Here is a 19,129-nt window from a genome sequence, read left to right as displayed (position 1 = left end):
AAATATTTTCACAAAAAAATATTTTTCTTGTAAATTGATTTTACATAGAAAAAATATTTTTCTTTTTGGTTTTCGGCGTTTGGTTGACACTTGAAACAAAAACATTTTAGTGCCTAAAAGAGAAATTTTGATCCAATAAAGTGTCATTTATGATTTTTTAGTGAGCTAAGATACTTATTTGAATAGGCTAAACATGTCGAAAAGGTAGTGAGTGAGAGTTAACTTTGTAAAACTTGACTTGCGAAATTTTTAAAGGTAAGTCATTTTTGAGAAAATGATGCAAAAATATTTTCCTTCAAAAATATTTTACTTGTTTTTTGTTCAACTGAACAACGGAAAATGAGTTAAATTTTTTAGACAAAAACATTTTACGTCAAAACAAATGGAGCCTTAAGTTCATTCATTTTGCAGGTTTGCTATCGATACTATGCAATCAGTGTGCCTAGATCAATTTGGCGGAGAGAAGGCCCTTCATCCTAGCACTCAAGAAACAACCCTTATTCAACATATATTTGGGGGTCATCTCCAATCTCAGGTAGCTTGCAATTACACTGAGGTTTTGATATTAATATGTGAAATGCACCGTTATAGATTCTGACATTCTGTTGACTTGCAAGTATCTAAGATGTACCCATTCTTGTTTCTACTCTGGTTGAGCATGCAGGTGGTAGATTCTTAACATAATTATTTTATGATTCCAGCATATCCATCATGATAATGTCATTTCCTTTTTCTTTCAGTCATATGTGACTTTGTTGTCCCTTGACTTTCTAAGGAATTATTTTCTGCATCACTGATTGAAGTTTATCTAGCAATTCCTGGTGTCAAATAACAGTTGAATGGGCTTTAAAAACTTTGAATGTGCTGCATAGTTATAAATAGAATGTTATTTGAAATAAATCAATAAAAATATGAGGGAAAAGAATTTTAATTGCTTACTGGAAGCTGGTGTAGTTGTTCAGATCATAACATAAGGCAAGCCTCGAGGAGTGACAATTCACTTTGTGGTTGTGCCTCAAATGTTATAACCCGTCACACTTAGACTTGAGGTGAATTTGTTGTTTTATAGGTGGTGTTTGGCAAGTTTTGGGTTTGGGTTTTTTTTGATTTTTTTCACTAAATGACAATTTTTACAAAACCAAAAAAAAAAAACAAATCCAAACAAAATATCACATCCAACCCCATAATCATTTCACTTTTTCTCTCAGAAACATCACATCCAACCACAAAAAAACCCAACTATCTTCCCAAACACCAAAAAAAATTTTATCCAATAATATCCTACAACTAAAAAAACCTACATAAAAACCCACTTCCCAAACACCCACATAACGTTGTGTGCCCTATAGTTTTTGCATCTAGCTCTAACCATTTTTCTTTGATTCTGTCCTAAATGTGTTAATTCCTTTTTATAGCGATCCCGGGTTTACCCTTGTTGTACAGTGATCCGGACATGTGTCCGTGGATGTTGGTAGTTGTTTATTATCTTGTTTGCATCCTTTTTACTTCGTATTGAGTTATAGGATGTGTTGGGCAGGTTTGTTACAGGTTGGTTGTGTTTGGGAGCCTAGTGTTGCTGCCCAGATTTTTGGACCTTCGCTCGAGCGAGGAGTTGGTCGCTCGAGCGAGCGTTGAGTTGTGTCTGGTGGGTCGAGCCAGAGTGGCTTCGCTCGAGCGAGTGTTGCGTCTGGTTCTGGACCTGAGAGTTGCCTTTCTTGGCTCGAGCGAGATTTTCTTGGCTCGAGCGGTCTGGTTTGTTCTTCGCTCGAGCGAGGAGTTGGTCGCTCGAGCGTGCTTCTGGTTGCAGACCTGAGGGTTTGAGTTGTTGGCTCGAGCGAGCAATTCTTTCGCTCGAGTGCACTTTTGAGTTTTTGGCTCGAGCGAGGGATTCTTGGCTCGAGCGAGAGTTTCTGTGTCTGGTTGCTCGAGCGACCAAGTCTTCGCTCGAGCGAGCGTGTTTTATAACAGCGGACAGTAGCGATTTGAACTTCACTTTTTCACTTTCTTTTTGATCCAAAACCTAAATTCGAGACCCTCTCTCTCTACACTTATATTCTCTCTAAGAATTGATCTCCCTAGGGTGTTAATCTAGCCTAGGGCCTTTGTTAAAAAGATAGAGGGCGTTGAGAGCTTTGATTTAATCTGAAAAAGTTTGGATTTGGAGCACGTTGGTCTTCGAGTCTTCATCTCCTTTTGGGCTTAAACTTTGAGGTAGGGATATCCTACTCCTCTCTATGGATTTTGTCTTTAAATTTTGGTATTTTGAGATGTTGGGGTTGGTTTGGTAATTTGGTAAAAGTTTGGGGCTTTTGTGCAATTTTACAAAAGTTGGGGTTTTATTCATAATAAACCTAGATGCATGTTTGGCATAGAGAAATGGAATGAATGTTAAATCATTGATGAAAATGGGACCTAAGGGTTGAAATGTTAATTACGGGAATTGACCTAATTACATTGTTTAATTAATTGGGATAATTAATTGAGAAGAATGAGGAAATGAAATGTTGATTGAATATCCATTGTGCATTTATTTTCTGTTTAGAAATAACTGCTTTGGGCTATCGGTGGAGGATAGTCGTGATTGTTGTAGACAATGCATGATGATTAGGCAAACTAAAACTAATCAATGAAATGTGTCATGGAATTTGACGGTTGATAGAATACATTAACAATATGTAGTGAGTGATTGTATATAGAACCATTGTGTTTGTATACGTTATGTGTAGAGGAGGAGATAGGGGATGTACTCCGCGGTTTAGGGGAAGATAGGGGATGTACCTCTAAACCGGATAGTGTTGGGAGAAGATAGGGGATGAACTCCGTAGATACAGCTCATATGCTTATCTAAAGAAGTGAAGATAGAGCTTATATGCTTATCTTTGTGATGTGTGGATATAGCTTATATGCTTATCTGTGGATATTGTGGTTATACAAATCTGTTGTAGAATGTGGATATAGCTTGTATGCTTATCTGAATGTGGGATATAGTTTTTATACTTATCTGTTGAAATGATGATAGAGCTGACATGCTTATCTGTTGAAAAAGGGAAAATGAAAGGTAACTTGGACTCTTAAAAAAGGGGAAGAAAGCAGAGCCTCTCTCTCTACATTCTAGAGAGAGAAAGCTCCCCCCATGGGTTTTCTCCTGGTATCTGGTCTGTCTCGGCCAGTTTGTTAGATCCTCCACCCTTGACTTTGTGTGTGAGTGAGGTTGTTGGTCTCTGATCATGTTTTATAGTGTCTATGGTGTTGAATTTTAATTTATTTTATGGTGTTTTTTCGATGAGTTTATTCCAACTGGCCTGAGTTGTCTCTTTCCGAAGTGTATTGCTTGGAGTGACAAGGGCCCCCTCGTGATATATTCTGCTCTAGTTATGTTCTCTTCCGGCGTTGTGCTCGCCGGCGTGATTGTGCGGTGTGTTGCTGCCTCGGTCTACTCCGGTAGTCTCACGTGAGTACGCACTTTAGTGCTATTCTGCGGGTTCATACCTAGAAGGAGGATTTGGTTGCGGTTTGGGGTTCTAAACTACTCCGACAATGGTTTGGCTAAGAGGTGCTTTTGTTTCCACTTCGTCCAGGAGTGTGGGCTGGGTCCCAGGTTGTTTTGTTTGATGGTGGGGTGTCACCAACGCTGGGTGTCTATCCTGGGTGCTGGTTCTGTTTCAGCGAAGGCCTGGTTGTTCGTCACTGGGCGACGGGCTTTTCCGGTGGATCTGTGGTGGTTTCTTTTCTCCGGTTTTCCAAGGGAGGTGATGCTACAGGCCTGGTTGTTGTTGATTTTGGTTTCCCAGCTACATTTGTTATCCAGTTTCGGTTTAGCCGCCGTCGTCGGGGATGAGGTGTAAGCTGGGCGTGACTTCTTCTGTACACTCGGTATGTTGTGTGCCGAAGGTGATGTTGTGTTGCTGGCGGTGCTGGTTTTTTTCTGGCGCCGTGACTGAGGCAGCCGACTCTGGGTTTGTTTATTTATTGGTGGTATATGGGATGGTATGTTCTACGGAGTTTTCTAATGGTTTTGGCTCCTGGCGTCATGACTGCTGGAAATGATTTCTTGTGCATTAAGGAGTTCGTTTCAGTAGTGATTGGTTGCCTCGCAGTTTATACCAGCAGTGTTGTGGTTATATGTTGCGCTGATGGTGCATTATGGTTTCTTGGTTGCTGGTGTTCATGGATTGGTTTGGGCTGGTTTCCGGCTTTGTCCAGTGGTGTAATGTACCGGGTTTGAAGATGGCGAGAGATTGAAGATGAAAATGTCTGATATGATGACTTCATGTCTGCTTACGCCGGTGTTTATTGCCGACAGAGCTGTGTTCCTACTCTGGTTCTGTGGTTTCTGGCATGGTGTTTGGTCGTGTTCTTTGGTGCTAGCGTTCTGGTTCACATCTGCCGGCGTCGCTGATGCACTGGCGGTGGTCTGCTAAGCGCGTGGTTCTTGATATTAGTGTTGCGTGGTTGCTGAAGCTTCCTCGCCGTGCGCTGATGGGATACTTGCTTTTTGGGTGTCCTGCGTCGTACAGTGTGTCTTGTTTTCAAGCTTCCCGCCTACGACACAGGTTGGTTGAAAATAAGTTGATATCCACGTGGGTGTACTTTTAGCCCACGGTTTTGGTTGGGGGCAGACCAAAAGGTAACTGGTCAGTTCATGATTAGGTGTTATGTACATCAACTTTCACATGGTGCTGTTGTTGGGTGAGGTAAAGCTATATCAACTTTATATATATATATATATTATAGATATATATTTTGGTGGACTTAAGCTTCGGCTGCCTAGATTGGGGCTTGGTGTTGTAGTAGGTGGGCCACGTGTGGGAGCAAATGACGTTGGCCCATGTGCTTGTGGTGGCCGTTTGGGTTATAAATAATAGTTGGGCCCACGGTTTTCTTTTGTGTGGACTATCCGTGGCTTGGTTTTTTGGCGAAGACAGTGGGCTTATTCTTGCCGTTTCTTTTAGTGGGTTTTTGATTATGGGTCTTTGATGACCATGTGTGGGCTTAATATTTTGTGGCCCGGGTTTTTACACCGTCAAGTGGGGTGCCTTTTCACGAGGAAAATTTGAGTAGCTGGTTTTTATTTTCTTTTTAGTCACTTTGCAGCGGATTATGTATAGTCGATTTTATCTTGATGATTGATCGTGTGATCCTCATGTGACTCGATATGAGGTTAGTTTTGAGCCATCTCCGCCAAGAGTGATTGAGGGGTCACTGCTATGGGGAATAGTGGTTCGATGACTAGCCGAGTTAGAGACTGGGAGATGAGCGGGAGGATAGCTACCGGTTACGGTTGCTTCTTGTCTTCATGTGACCCATCCTAATTGGTCGTATTGCCACGCCTGACATGGAGTGAAGGGCACACTGCCGTGGGGTTTGAGGCTTGTGATCTACCAAGGAAGGGACTGGGGGATGTGATGATTGATCTCAGGTTATTTTTTGGCTATGTATCGGTTTGTTGCTATGGGGCTACCGTTGTCACTTCGACTCACTAGACCGTTGCTTATGGTTACTGATCGTGCTAGCTTCATGTGACTCTGTCGGGATTTCTCATGGGGTAGATTTTTTCCTCCGTCATGGCTTTTGTTGAGTGGCTAGGATGTCACGGCAGTGAGGAGTGGGATGCTTACTGGATTCCATGTGTTGATCTACGGTAGAGACTGGGGGCGAATGTGGTTGGTTATCATTTTTGATTTGTCTTGAGGGTTGTTGCTTTGTGAGTTTGCTTGTTGTGGCTTTTAAGTTTTTTGGTGTTTGTTTGTATCTTTGCCCATATATCCATCCCAAGTTTCCGTCTATTATCTCTGATGGTAGGGGTTACTTGGGGACAAAAGGATATATGGGCAAAGTTGGGTTACTTTGTTTTTTCTGTTGTTCTTGTGGATCTCCCCCAATCTTAGGGGTGCAGTGGTAGGTTATTTTGGTTATGTATTCGTTTATTTATTTGTTGTAGGGTATGCCTGGGGTATGCCCCTTGTAAACTTGTAAATTTCATTGTCTTTATTTTATGACTTACTTACCCAAAAAAAAAAAAACTTGGACTCTTAAGTCGTATGACATAAATATGTGATTTATGTGATTGTATAAGTGTTAGCCATCTATCAATTGCTAATGTTTTAGTCATTGTCCATGGTTGGTTTAGTGTATTTCTACTGGGCTGTGGCTCACCCTATATGGGAACATCATTTTCAGGTGCAGGAAGCATGCCACCTCCAAGGACATAGCTTGGGAGGCTTGAGGCGGACATAATGTTGTCGTTTTACTTTTGATGTATTACATGTAACTTCAAGCCACGGGCTTAATGTGTATGAGTTAGTACTCTTTTGTTGTAACCAAGTGTTGACTTGGAAAGCTGTAAGCCCGTAAGGCATTTTGTTTTGGTGTTAACATGTAATACCCATGTAATGGAACTCTAATGAATAAAAGAATGTGGAACTTTTGAGTATTAATGCATGTCTTATTTGTTGGGTTTAATGTTTTTTTTTTGAGGGCGTTACAACTTGGTATCAGAGCGTACCGGGTTCGAATACTTTGGGTACGTGGGAAGTGATTAGGATCACAATGTGTTTGTCTCGCTTGATAGAGACTTAGATGTAGTAGCATATGCTATGTGTTTACTTGATAACATGCTTGTGTGACTATGTAGGTATGGGATTTAATTTCTAGGATGTTGATTGGATCCTTGGGTTTCTGGGAGTCTTGTTGGAAAAGCACTTGATCAATGCTGTTTCTAACCGGAACTCAAGTAACGCCTCGGGACTATCATTATCCGGAAATGAAATTCGTAAGTGCTTATGTGTTTATATGCTTACGTGGAGTGAATTACAGTTGTCCATGCATTAGGACGTGAGTGTTTAGTTTCAGCACATTTATGAATGTGCTAATGTTCTGTGTTACCTTTATTAGGATGTCAGGACGTGGAAGAGGTGCTAGGTGTGATAGACCTGCGAGGCAGGAAGCACCGTTACAGGGTGAGATTCCGGCAGTACAGGAGGGTGTTGGCCAGGCCAATGTGGCCGAGCCAGTGGGTCAGCAGGCCATGGGTGCCTTGGCCAGAGAGATAGCAGGAGCTTTGGGTATTCTTAGAGCTGGGAATCAGGCAACTGAGGCAGGGCCTTCTTTCTTGAAGAGGGAGTTCTTCTGGTCTAATCCGGATGAGTTTGTCGGGGATCCGAAGGAGCCACTGAAGGCTGATGAGTGGCTAGAACAAATGAGTAAGACGTTCGAGATGCTTGGCATCGAGGACGGAGCACTGAAAGTGACCTTGGCATCCTTCCAACTGAAGGGAGATGCGGGTCAATGGTGGAAGTACGAGAAGGCTCGTGTTGGTGGTACTTGGGAGGCGTTTGTGAATGCTTTTCAGGAGAGGTTTTTGTCTGCAGTAGCTAGGGAGAAGCTGAGGGATCAGTTTAGCCGGCTTAATCAGCAGGGCTTGTCAGTGGCCGAGTTTGAGGCTACTTTTACCAGTCTGTCCAGGTTTGCACCTGAACTGGTGGCGTCTGAGGAACGCCGTTGCTATGAGTTTGAGCGGAAGTTGAGGCGGGGCCTCAAGTTGAGGGTTGGTGGGTCATACATCCGAGAGTATAGACACCTAGTGGACGCTGCAGCTCATATGGAAATTATGATGCAGGTGGAGGATGAGGGGCAGAGAGGCTCCAAGAGGAGCCAAGATGGCCAGGGTAATGACAGGAGGCAGAGGGGTTCTAACCCTCAGCAGTCGCTGGGTGGTGTTGCTAGATCGACCTTCCCAGTGCCGAGTGCAGGCTCCGGGAGAGGTGGTCAAGGGGAATTCACCTGTTACAAGTGTGGCCAGCTGGGTCACAAGGTTTCTGTTTGCCCGCAAAAGGGTGGGGGTCAGAGAGCTGCTTCTTCTTCAGCTAGACCGCAGAGTCAGAGTTTGGGCAGGGGGCAGCCCTTGACTTGTTATTAGTGTGGACAGCCTGGGCACATGAAGAGGTTTTGCCCGCAGTTGAGTGCCACTTCGGGAGCGTCTGGTTCTAGGCAGACGCAGGGTTTTCAGCCAGCTCAGTCTGTGCAGGCCTCGAGGGCCAATCCGGGAGCTTCGTCATCCCAGACTGTGCAGCAGTCTTTTGCTCCGAGAGGTGAGCAGGTAGACCAGGGGCCTACGGGGCGCGTGTATGCTGTTACCGCGCAGGATTTAGTACCGGCTCCATCAGTAGTGAGAGGTACTTTTCTGTTTTGCAACTTGGTTGCTAATGTGTTGATAGACACGGGTGCATCTCATTCTTTTGTATCTGCTGCATTTGCATCGGTTTTGGAATTGGACTTAGCACAGTTAGCATCTCCTATTTGTGTGGTATCGCCTTTGGGTGGTGAGTTGATCCTGAAACAGGGTGTTAGAGGATGTGATATAGAGGTCGCCGACTATAGGCTTCCTTTTCCGTTTGTTGTCATGCCTATGAAGGGTTTTGATGTTATTTTGGGTATGGACTGGTTATCGTCATACCGGGCTGTTATCGATTGCTACCGCCAGAGGGTCACGTTATGTACCTTGAGCAGGGAGTGGTTCCATTTCTTGGGAGACCGGGTTGGTAGTGTTTTGCCACCGGGGTATGATTCGCGAGGGCGAAGTGAGCTTAGTGGTCTACTTGCTAGCTTTGAGAGTAGTGAGTGTGTTGAGACTCAGATTGTGTTGCCGGGGGTGGTTTGTGAGTATTCGGATGTCTTTCTCGAAGATCTTGTTAGTCTGCCACCTCACTGAGAGATAGAGTTTTCTATTGATTTAGTGCCAAGTACGGCGCCAATTTCTATGGCACCTTACCGTTTTGCTCCAGCAGAGTTGGTTGAGTTGAAAGTTCAACTCCAGGAATTGCTAGATAAGGGCTTTGTTCGCCCTAGTGTTTCGCCGTGGGGAGCGCCGGCCCTCTTTGTTAAAAAAAAAGATGGTGCCTTGAGATTGTGTATTGACTACCGGAAGTTGAATCGGGCTACGGTTAAGAATAAATACCCTATGCCCCGTATAGATGATTTGTTTGACCAGTTGAAGGGTTCCCGTTGTTTCTCTAAAATAGACTTGAGATCGGGTTACCACCAGTTGAGGGTCAGGGAAGAGGATATTCCGAAAACGGCATTCCGTACGCGGTATGGCCATTATGAGTTTCTGGTGATGCCATTTGGGCTTACCAATGCACCGGCAGTCTTTATGGACTTGATGAACCGGATTTTCCGGGAGTTCTTAGACCGATTTGTGGTCGTCTTTGTGGACGACATCCTTATTTATTCGCCTTCAGAGGAGGAGCACGAGGAACACTTGAGAGTGGTGCTTGAGTTGCTTAGAGCCCATAGGCTGTATGCCAAGTTTGGGAAGTGTGAGTTCTGGCTGAGGGAAGTCAAATTCTTAGGCCACGTGGTATCCGGGGAAGGGGTGTCTGTTGATACATCTAAGGTTGAGGCAGTGCAAGATTGGGCACAGCCTAAGAGTGTGTTTGAGATCCGCAGTTTTCTGGGATTAGCTGGGTATTACCGTCGGTTTGAGAAAGATTTCTCCAGGCTAGCTTCGCCGTTGACTAGATTGACGTGGAAAGGGGTCAAGTTTGTATGGAGTGAGACTTGTGAAAAGTCGTTCCAAGAGTTGAAGGCTAGATTGACCACCGCTCCGGTTTTGATTATTCCGGAGAGAGGGTCGGGTTATGCGGTTTATTGTGATGCCTCACGAGAGGGTTTGCGTTGTGTGTTGATGCAAGAGTGGAAAGTGGTAGCTTATGGCTCACGTCAGTTGAAAATACACGAGAAGAACTACCCTACACACGACCTAGAGTTAGCAGCAGTGATCTTTGCCTTGAAAATCTGGAGGCACTACCTTTATGGTGAGAGGTTCGAGGTATTCTCGGACCACAAGAGTTTGAAGTATCTGTTTACCCAGAGAGACTTGAATTTGAGGTAGAGGAGGTGGATGGAGTTCATCGAGGATTATGATTTTGAGTTGCACTATCATCCGGGAAAGGCCAATGTTGTGGCCGATGCCCTTAGTAGGAAGACCATTAGTGATGTAGCTGGTATAGCCATCAGAGAATGGGAGATGTTGGGAGCACTTGGTGAGTTTGTTTTGCTTTTGGGCGAATCTGTTGAGGCTGCGGCCTTGTTTTCTGTTGTTGTGCAGCCTACACTTGTGACTAGAGTGTTAGAGGCACAGAGAGGTGACCTTGAGGTAGAATCCCTCCGAGAGAAGATCTCCAGTGGGATAGTTGAGAAGGGTTTGACGGTGTATCCCGACCTGAGTGTGAGATACCGAGACCGTTTGTTTGTACCGGAGTCTTGCCGAGAGGAAGTACTCCGAGAGTTTCATCATTCGCGCCTTGCGGTGCATCCGGGAGGTACTAAGATGTATCAGGATTTGGGTCGCCAGTTTTGGTGGCGGGGTATGAAGAGAGATGTGGCGGTTTTTGTATCGAAGTGCCTTACTTGCCAGCAAGTGAAGGCCGAGCATCAGAGGCCAGCGGGTTTGTTGCAACCCTTGCCTATTGCCGAGTGGAAGTGGGAGCATGTCACTATGGACTTCGTTGTAGGTCTTCCGAGGACTCAGCGGGGTAGTGATGCTATTTGGGTGGTTGTAGACCAGTTGACTAAGTCGGCGCACTTTATTCCTATGCGCGTGAGAGATTCGGTGGATCATCTAGCCGACTTGTATATTCGGGACGTAGTGAGATTGCACGGGGTCCCAGTGACGATCATCTCAGATAGAGATCCTCGTTTTACTGCTAGGTTGTGGCAAAGTTTGCAGAGTGCCTTGGGCACTAAGTTGACCTTTAGTACGGCTTATCATCCTCAGACTGACGGACAGTCCGAGCGTACTATTCAGATCCTCGAGGATATGCTTCGGGGTTGTGTCCTGGATTTCAGTGGGACGTGGGAGAGGCACTTACCATTGGTAGAGTTTGCCTACAACAACAGTTTTCAGTCTAGCATCGGTATGGCACCGTTTCAGGCCTTGTATGGCCGACCGTGTAGGTCTCCAGTTTGTTGGGCCGAGGTGGGTGATGCACCTTTGTTGGGTCCGGAGTTGGTTAGGGAGACGACGGAGAAAGTTGAGCTTATCCGTAGAAGGCTTGTTACAGCCCAGAGTCGGTAGAAATCTTATGCTGACCGTAGGAGGAGACCTTTGGCGTTTGAGGTAGGTGATCATGTCTTTCTGAAGATATCACCTAGGCGAGGTCTGATGAGATTTGGGAAGAGTGGGAAGTTATCCCCTCGGTTTATTGGTCCTTTTGAGATCCTTGAGAGGATTGGTGAGGTTGCTTATCGGTTAGCCTTGCCGCCGCAGTTGTCCGGAGTACATGATGTGTTTCATGTGAGTATGCTTCGGCAGTATGAGCCAGATCCATCACATGTGTTGGATTGGACCGATTTAGAGGTAGATGAGGATGCCTCGTATGAGGAGAGACCGGTTCGGGTCTTGGATAGGCGGGACCAGGTCCTGCGTGGCAAGACCATTCCTTTGGTGAAAGTCTTGTGGAAACATCACGGAGTGGAGGAAGCCACTTGGAAACGTGAGTTGGAAGTCCGAGAGAAATATCCGGACTTGTTTGTTGATATGTGATCTTGTATTTAAAATTTTGCGTTTTGTTGAACTAAAGAGCTTTTGTATATATCTTAAGTTGTGAAACATTGAAAATGTTTGGTTTATTGGAAATATGTTTTGGGAACTTGCCTCATATGGAAGTTGAATGTAACATTGTACATGTTGAATATATTGTTGAAATTGGAAAGATAGTGCATAATGTTGATGCATGTTGAAAGTACATATGTTGTTTACATATTGTATGATACCTCTTGTTAAATGGAGGGGATGGCCGGTAATGGGTCAAATTGTTGAATGTTCAAATGTAACATTGTTTAAAATGGAAGAAAACCTGTTTTTGAAAACTTGTGCTTAATTTCGGGGACGAAATTCTTTAAGGGGGGGAGGTTATAGCGATCCCGGGTTTACCCTTGTTGTACAGTGATCCGGACATGTGTCCGTGGATGTTGGTAGTTGTTTATTATCTTGTTTGCATCCTTTTTACTTCGTATTGAGTTATAGGATGTGTTGGGCAGGTTTGTTACAGGTTGGTTGTGTTAGGGAGCCTAGTGTTGCTGCCCAGATTTTTGGACCTTCGCTCGAGCGAGGAGTTGGTCGCTCGAGGGAGCGTTGAGTTGTGTCTGGTGGGTCGAGCCAGAGTGGCTTCGCTCGAGCGATTGTTGCGTCTGGTTCTGGACCTGAGAGTTGCCTTTCTTGGCTCGAGCGGTCTGGTTTGTTCTTCGCTCGAGCGAGGAGTTGGTCGCTCGAGCGTGCTTCTGGTTGCAGACCTGAGGGTTTGAGTTGTTGGCTCGAGCGAGCAATTCTTTCGCTCGAGCGCACTTTTGAGTTTTTGGCTCGAGCGAGGGATTCTTGGCTCGAGCGAGAGTTTCTGTGTCTGGTCGCTCGAGCGACCAAGTCTTCGCTCGAGCGAGCGTGTTTTATAACAGCGGACAGTAGCGATTTGAACTTCACTTTTTCACTTTCTTTTTGATCCAAAACCTAAATCCGAGACCCTCTCTCTCTACACTTATATTCTCTCTAAGAATTGATCTCCCTAGGGTGTTAATCTAGCTTAGGGCCTTTGTTAAAAAGATAGAGGGCGTTGAGAGCTTTGATTTAATCTGAAAAAGTTTGGATTTGGAGCACGTTGGTCTTCGAGTCTTCATCTCCTTTTGGGCTTAAACTTTGAGGTAGGGATATCCTACTCCTCTCTATGGATTTTGTCTTTAAATTTTGGTATTTTGAGATGTTGGGGTTGGTTTGGTAATTTGGTAAAAGTTTGGGGCTTTTGTGCAATTTTACAAAAGTTGGGGTTTTATTCATAATAAACCTAGATGCATGTTTGGCATAGACAAATGGAATGAATGTTAAATCATTGATGAAAATGGAACCTAAGGGTTGAAATGTTAATTATGGGAATTGACCTAATTACATTGTTTAATTAATTGGGATAATTAATTGAGAAGAATGAGGAAATGAAATGTTGATTGAATATCCATTGTGCATTTATTTTCTGTTTAGAAATAACTGCTTTGGGCTATCGGTGGAGGATAGTCGTAATTGTTGTAGACAATGCATGATGATTAGGCAAACTGAAACTAATCAATGAAATGTGTCATGGAATTTGACGGTTGATAGAATCCATTAACAATATGTAGTGAGTGATTGTATATAGAACCATTGTGTTTGTATATGTTATGTGTAGAGGAGGAGATAGGGGATGTACTCCGCGGTTTAGGGGAAGATAGGGGATGTACCTCTAAACCGGATAGTGTTGGGAGAAGATAGGGGATGAACTCCGTAGATACAGCTCATATGCTTATCTAAAGAAGTGAAGATAGAGCTTATATGCTTATCTTTGTGATGTGTGGATATAGCTTATATGCTTATCTGTGGATATTGTGGTTATACATATCTGTTGTAGAATGTGGATATAGCTTGTATGCTTATCTAAATGTGGGATATAGTTTTTATACTTATCTGTTGAAATGATGATAGAGCTGACATGCTTATCTGTTGAAAAAGGGAAAATGAAAGGTAACTTGGACTCTTAAGTCGTATGAAATAAATATGTGATTTATGTGATTGTATAAGTGTTAGCCATCTATCAATTGCTAATGTTTTAGTCATTGTCCATGGTAGGTTTAGTGTATTTCTACTGGGCTGTGGCTCACCCTATATGGGAACATCATTTTCAGGTGCAGGAAGCATGCCACCTCCAAGGACATAGCTTGGGAGGCTTGAGGCGGACATAATGTTGTCGTTTTACTTTTGATGTATTACATGTAACTTCAAGCCACGGGCTTAATGTGTATGAGTTAGTACTCTTTTGTTGTAACCAAGTGTTGACTTGGAAAGCTGTAAGCCCGTAAGGCATTTTGTTTTGGTATTAACATGTAATACCCATGTAATGGAACTCTAATGAATAAAAGAATGTGGAACTTTTGAGTATTAATGCATGTCTTATTTGTTGGGTTTAATGTTATTTTTTTTGAGGGCGTTACACTTTTTTTCTCTCTCTTATTTCCCAGGTGATTTGTTCAAAATGCAATAATGTTTCAAATCAGTATGACAATAGTTTTTGCATCTAGCTATAACCATTTTTCTTTGATTGTGTCCTGAATGTGTTAATTCCTTTTTTTTCTCTCTTATTTCCCAGGTGATTTGTTCAAAATGCAATAATGTTTCAAATCAGTATGAAAATATGATGGATCTAACTGTTGAAATTCAAGGCGATGCCACATCTTTAGAGGAATGCTTGGACCTATTCACCGTCAGAGAGCGGCTTCACGGAGATAATATGTATAAATGTGATGGCTAAGGGTTGTTCTTGTTTTCATGTCAAACATAGAGATACATTGCCTTGTTATGTTTTTTTTTTTTTTTTTTTTTTTTTTTTTTTTGTAGGCTACCATTGGTATGCAATATTTACTCTAGTAGGGATATGTGAAAAATATATTGGGACCCATAACTATTTCGACATGATCTCCACCTTAATGACAGCTCATAGGGCTCTCGTTAGCATGGCCTTTTATTTTTTTATTTTATTTTATTTTTTATATATGGTACATCAGGACACAATAGTTCTATTTGTCTTTGAATTTGAACCTTTACTGATGCCAACTCTTTTGCCTAGTGAAGAAGGACCAGTTCAATGATATCCCATTGTGGGGGTTTGATTTTTCCACTAATGTAGTAATAATTATTAAAATAAATGATTACTTGTAAACATATTGCTGCAAATGTTTTGCTGTAAACACCACTGAATCAATGGTATTAAGATCAGAATATGTCAATCTCTTTGCAGATGCAATGAGTATGTCATGGCATGGAAGCGTCTTACTGTTCGAAGGGCCCCAAACATTCTTACAATTGCTATAAAAAGGTTTCAGGTTTGTGATAAGTTTTTCTTTCCTTCACTTTTGGTATATATATATATATATATTCGTAGTCTTTCCTCTTTTCCTCCTCCCTCCTTGGGGTATATCTTCAACAATTTTCAAGGGAGAACCTCTATTTCCACACCTTTTTCCTGAATGTGTTAATTCCTTTTTTTTTTCTCTCTTATTTCCCAGGTGATTTGTTCAAAATGCAATAATGTTTCAAATCAGTATGAAAATATGATGGATCTAACTGTTGAAATTCAAGGGGATGCCACATCTTTAGAGGAATGCTTGGACCTATTCACTGTCAGAGAGCGGCTTCACGGAGATAATATGTATAAATGTGATGGGTAAGGGTTGTCCTTGTTTTCATGTCAAACATAGAGATACATTGCCTTGTTATGTTTTTTTTTTTTTTTTTGTAGGCTACCACTGGTATGCTATAGTTACTCTAGTAGGGATATGTGAAAAATATATTGGGACCCATAACTATTTCGGCATGATCTCCACCTTAATGATAACTGATAGGGCTCTCGTTAGCATGGCCTTTTATTTTTTTATGTTATTTTATTTTTTATATATGGTACATCAGGACACAATAGTTCTATTTGTCTTTGAATTTGAACCTTTACTGATGCCAACTCCTTTGCCTAGTGAAGAAGGACCAGTTCAATGACATCCTATTGTGGGGGTTTGATTTTTCCACTAATGTAGTAATAATTATTAATATAAATGATTACTTGTAAACATATTGCTGCAAATGTTCTGCTGTAAACACCACTGAATCAATGGTATTAAGATCAGAATATGCCAATCTCTTTGCAGATGCAATGAGTATGTCATGGCATGGAAGCATCTTACTGTTCGAAGGGCCCCAAACATTCTTACAATTGCTTTAAAGAGGTTTCAGGTTTGTGATAAGTTTTTCTTTCCTTCACTTTTGGTATATATATATATATATATATTAGTAGTCTTTCCTCTTTTCCTCCTCCCTCCTTGGGGTATATCTTCAACAATTTTCAAGGGAGAACCTCTATTTCCACACCTTTTTCCTGAATGTGTTAATTCCTTTTTTTTTCTATCTCATTTCCCAGGTGATTTGTTCAAAATGCAATAATGTTTCAAATCAGTATGAAAATATGATGGATCTAACTGTTGAAATTCAAGGGGATGCCACATCTTTAGAGGAATGCTTGGACCTATTCACTGTCAGAGAGTGGCTTCACGGAGATAATATGTATAAATGTGATGGCTAAGTGTTGTTCTTGTTTTCATGTCAAACATAGAGATACATTGCCTTGTTATGTTTTTTTGTTTTTTTTTTTTTTTTTTTCTAGGCTACCACTGGCATGCCATATTTACTCTAGTAGGGATATGTGAAAAATATATTGGGACCCATAACTATTTCGGCATGATCTCCACCTTAATGACAGCTCATAGGGCTCTCGTTAGCATGGCCTTTTATTTTTTTATTTTATTTTATTTTTTATATATGGTACATCAGGACACAATAGTTCTATTTGTCTTTGAATTTGAACCTTTACTGATGCCAACTCTTTTGCCTAGTGAAGAAGGACCAGTTCAACGATATCCCATTACGGGGGTTTGATTTTTCCACTAATGTAGTAATAATTATTAATATAAATGATTACTTGTAAACATATTGCTGCAAATGTTCTGCTGTAAACACCACTGAATCAATGGTATTAAGATCAGAATATGCCAATCGCTTTGCAGATGCAATGAATATGTCATGGCATGGAAGCGTCTTACTGTTCGAAGGGCCCCAAACATTCTTACAATTGCTTTAAAGAGGTTTCAGGTTTGTGATAAGTTTTTCTTTCCATCACTTTTGGTATATATATATATATATATATATATATCTTAGAAGTCTTTCCTCTTTTCCTCCTCCCTCCTTGGGGTATATCTTCAACAATTTTCAAGGGAGAACCTCTATTTCCACACATTTTTCCTGACTGTGTTAATTACTTTTTTTTCTCTCTTATTTCCCAGGTGATTTGTTCAAAATGCAATAATGTTTCAAATCAGTATGAAAATATGATGGATATAACTGTTGAAATTCAAGGCGATGCCACATCTTTAGAGGAATGCTTGGACCTATTCACCGTCAGAGAGAGGCTTCACGGAGATAATATGTATAAATGTGATGGGTAAGGGTTGTTCTTGTTTTCATGTCAAACATAGAGATACATTGCCTTGTTATGTTTTTTTTTTTTTTTTTTTTTTTTTTGTAGGCTACCACTGGTATGCTATATTTACTCTAGTAGGGATATGTGAAAAATGTATTAGGACCCATAACTATTTCGGCATGATCTCCACCTTAATGATAGCTCATAGGGATCTCGTTAGCATGGCCTCTTATTTTTTTATTTTATTTTATTTTTTATATATGGTACATCAGGACACAATAGTTCTATTTGTCTTTGAATTTGAACCTTTACTGATGCCAACTCTTTTGCCTGGTGAAGAAGGACCAGTACAATGATATCCCATTGTGGGGGTTTGATTTTTCCACTAATGTAGTAATAATTATTAATATAAATGATTACTTGTAAACATATTGCTGCAAATGTTCTGCTGTAAACAACACTAAATCAATGGTATTAAGATCAGAATATGCCAATCTCTTTGCAGATGCAATGAGTATGTCATGGCATGGAAGCGTCTTACTGTTCGAAGGGCCCCAAACATTCTTACAATTGCTTTAAAGAGGTTTCAGGTTTGTGATAAGTTTTTCTTTCCTTCACTTTTGGTATATATATATATATATATATTAGTAGTCTTTCCTCTTTTCCTCCTCCCTCCTTGGGGTATATCTTCAACAATTTTCAAGGGAGAACCTCTATTTCCACACCTTTTTCTTGAATGTGTTAATTCCTTTTTTTCCTCTCTTATTTTCCAGGTGATTTGTTCAAAATGCAATAATGTTTCAAATGAGTATGAAAATATGATGGATCTAACTGTTGAAATTCAAGGGGATGCCACATCTTTAGAGGAATGCTTGGACCTATTCACTGTCAGAGAGCTGCTTCACGGAGATAATATGTATAAATGTGATGGCTAAGGGTTGTTCTTGTTTTCATGTCAAACATAGAGATACATTGCCTTGTTATGTTTTTTTTTTTTTTGTAGGCTACCACTGGTATGCCATATTTACTCTAGTAGGGATATGTGAAAAATATATTGCGACCCATAACTATTTCGGCATGATCTCCACCTTAATGACAGCTTATAGGGCTCGCGTTAGCATGGCCTTTTATTTTTTTATTTTATTTTATTTTTTATATATGGTACATCAGGACACAATAGCTCTATTTGTCTTTGAATTTGAACCTTTACTGACGCCAACTCTTTTGCCTTGTGAAGAAGGACCAGTTCAATGATATCCCATTATGGGGGTTTGATTTTTCCACTAATGTTGTAATAATTACTAATATAAATGATTACTTGTAAACATATTGCTGCAAATGTTCTGCTCTAAACACCACTGAATCAATGGTATTAAGATCAGAATACGTCAATCTCTTTGCAGATGCAATGAGTATGTCATGGCATGGAAGCGTCTTACTGTTCGAAGGGCCCCAAACATTCTTACAATTGCTTTACAGAGGTTTCAAGTTTGTGATAAGTTTTTCTTTCCTTCACTTTTGGTATATATATATATATATATTAGTAGTCTTTCCACTTTTCCTCCTCCCTCCTTGGGGTATATCTTCAACAATTTTCAAGGGAGAACCTTTATTTCCACACCTTTTTCCTGAATGTGTTAATTCCTTCTTTTTCTCTCTTGTTTCCCAGGTGATTTGTTCAAAATGCAATAATGTTTCAAATCAGTATGAAAATATGATGGATCTAACTGTTGAAATTCAAGGCGATGCCACATCTTTAGAGGAATGCTTGGACCTATTCACTGTCAGAGAGCGGCTTCACGGAGATAATATGTATAAATGTGATGGCTAAGGGTTGTTCTTGTTTTCATGTCAAACATAGAGATACATTGCCTAGTTATGTTTTTTTTTTTTTTTTTTTTTTTTTTTGTAGGCTACCACTGGTATGCTATATTTACTCTAGTAGGGATATGTGAAAAATATAATGCGACCCATACCTATTTCGGCATGATCTCCACCTTAATGACAGCTCATAGGGCTCTCGTTAGCATGGCCTTTTATTCTTTTATTTTATTTTATTTTTTATATATGGTACATCAGGACACAATAGT

General features: G+C 41.3%; 1 pseudogene; it reads left to right on the top strand.

The window, feature by feature from the left end:
• The window catches only part of LOC114272232 (uncharacterized), a 45,504-nt pseudogene that overhangs the window by 14,845 nt on the left and 11,530 nt on the right, over positions 1-19,129 (top strand).

Source organism: Camellia sinensis, chromosome 9 (assembly GCF_055761805.1).
Source record: "Camellia sinensis isolate YWXY chromosome 9, ASM5576180v1, whole genome shotgun sequence".
NCBI lineage: Eukaryota > Viridiplantae > Streptophyta > Magnoliopsida > Ericales > Theaceae > Camellia > Camellia sinensis.
The sequence above is the reverse complement of the archived record's forward strand: the minus strand, read 5'-3'. Positions and strand labels throughout refer to the sequence as shown.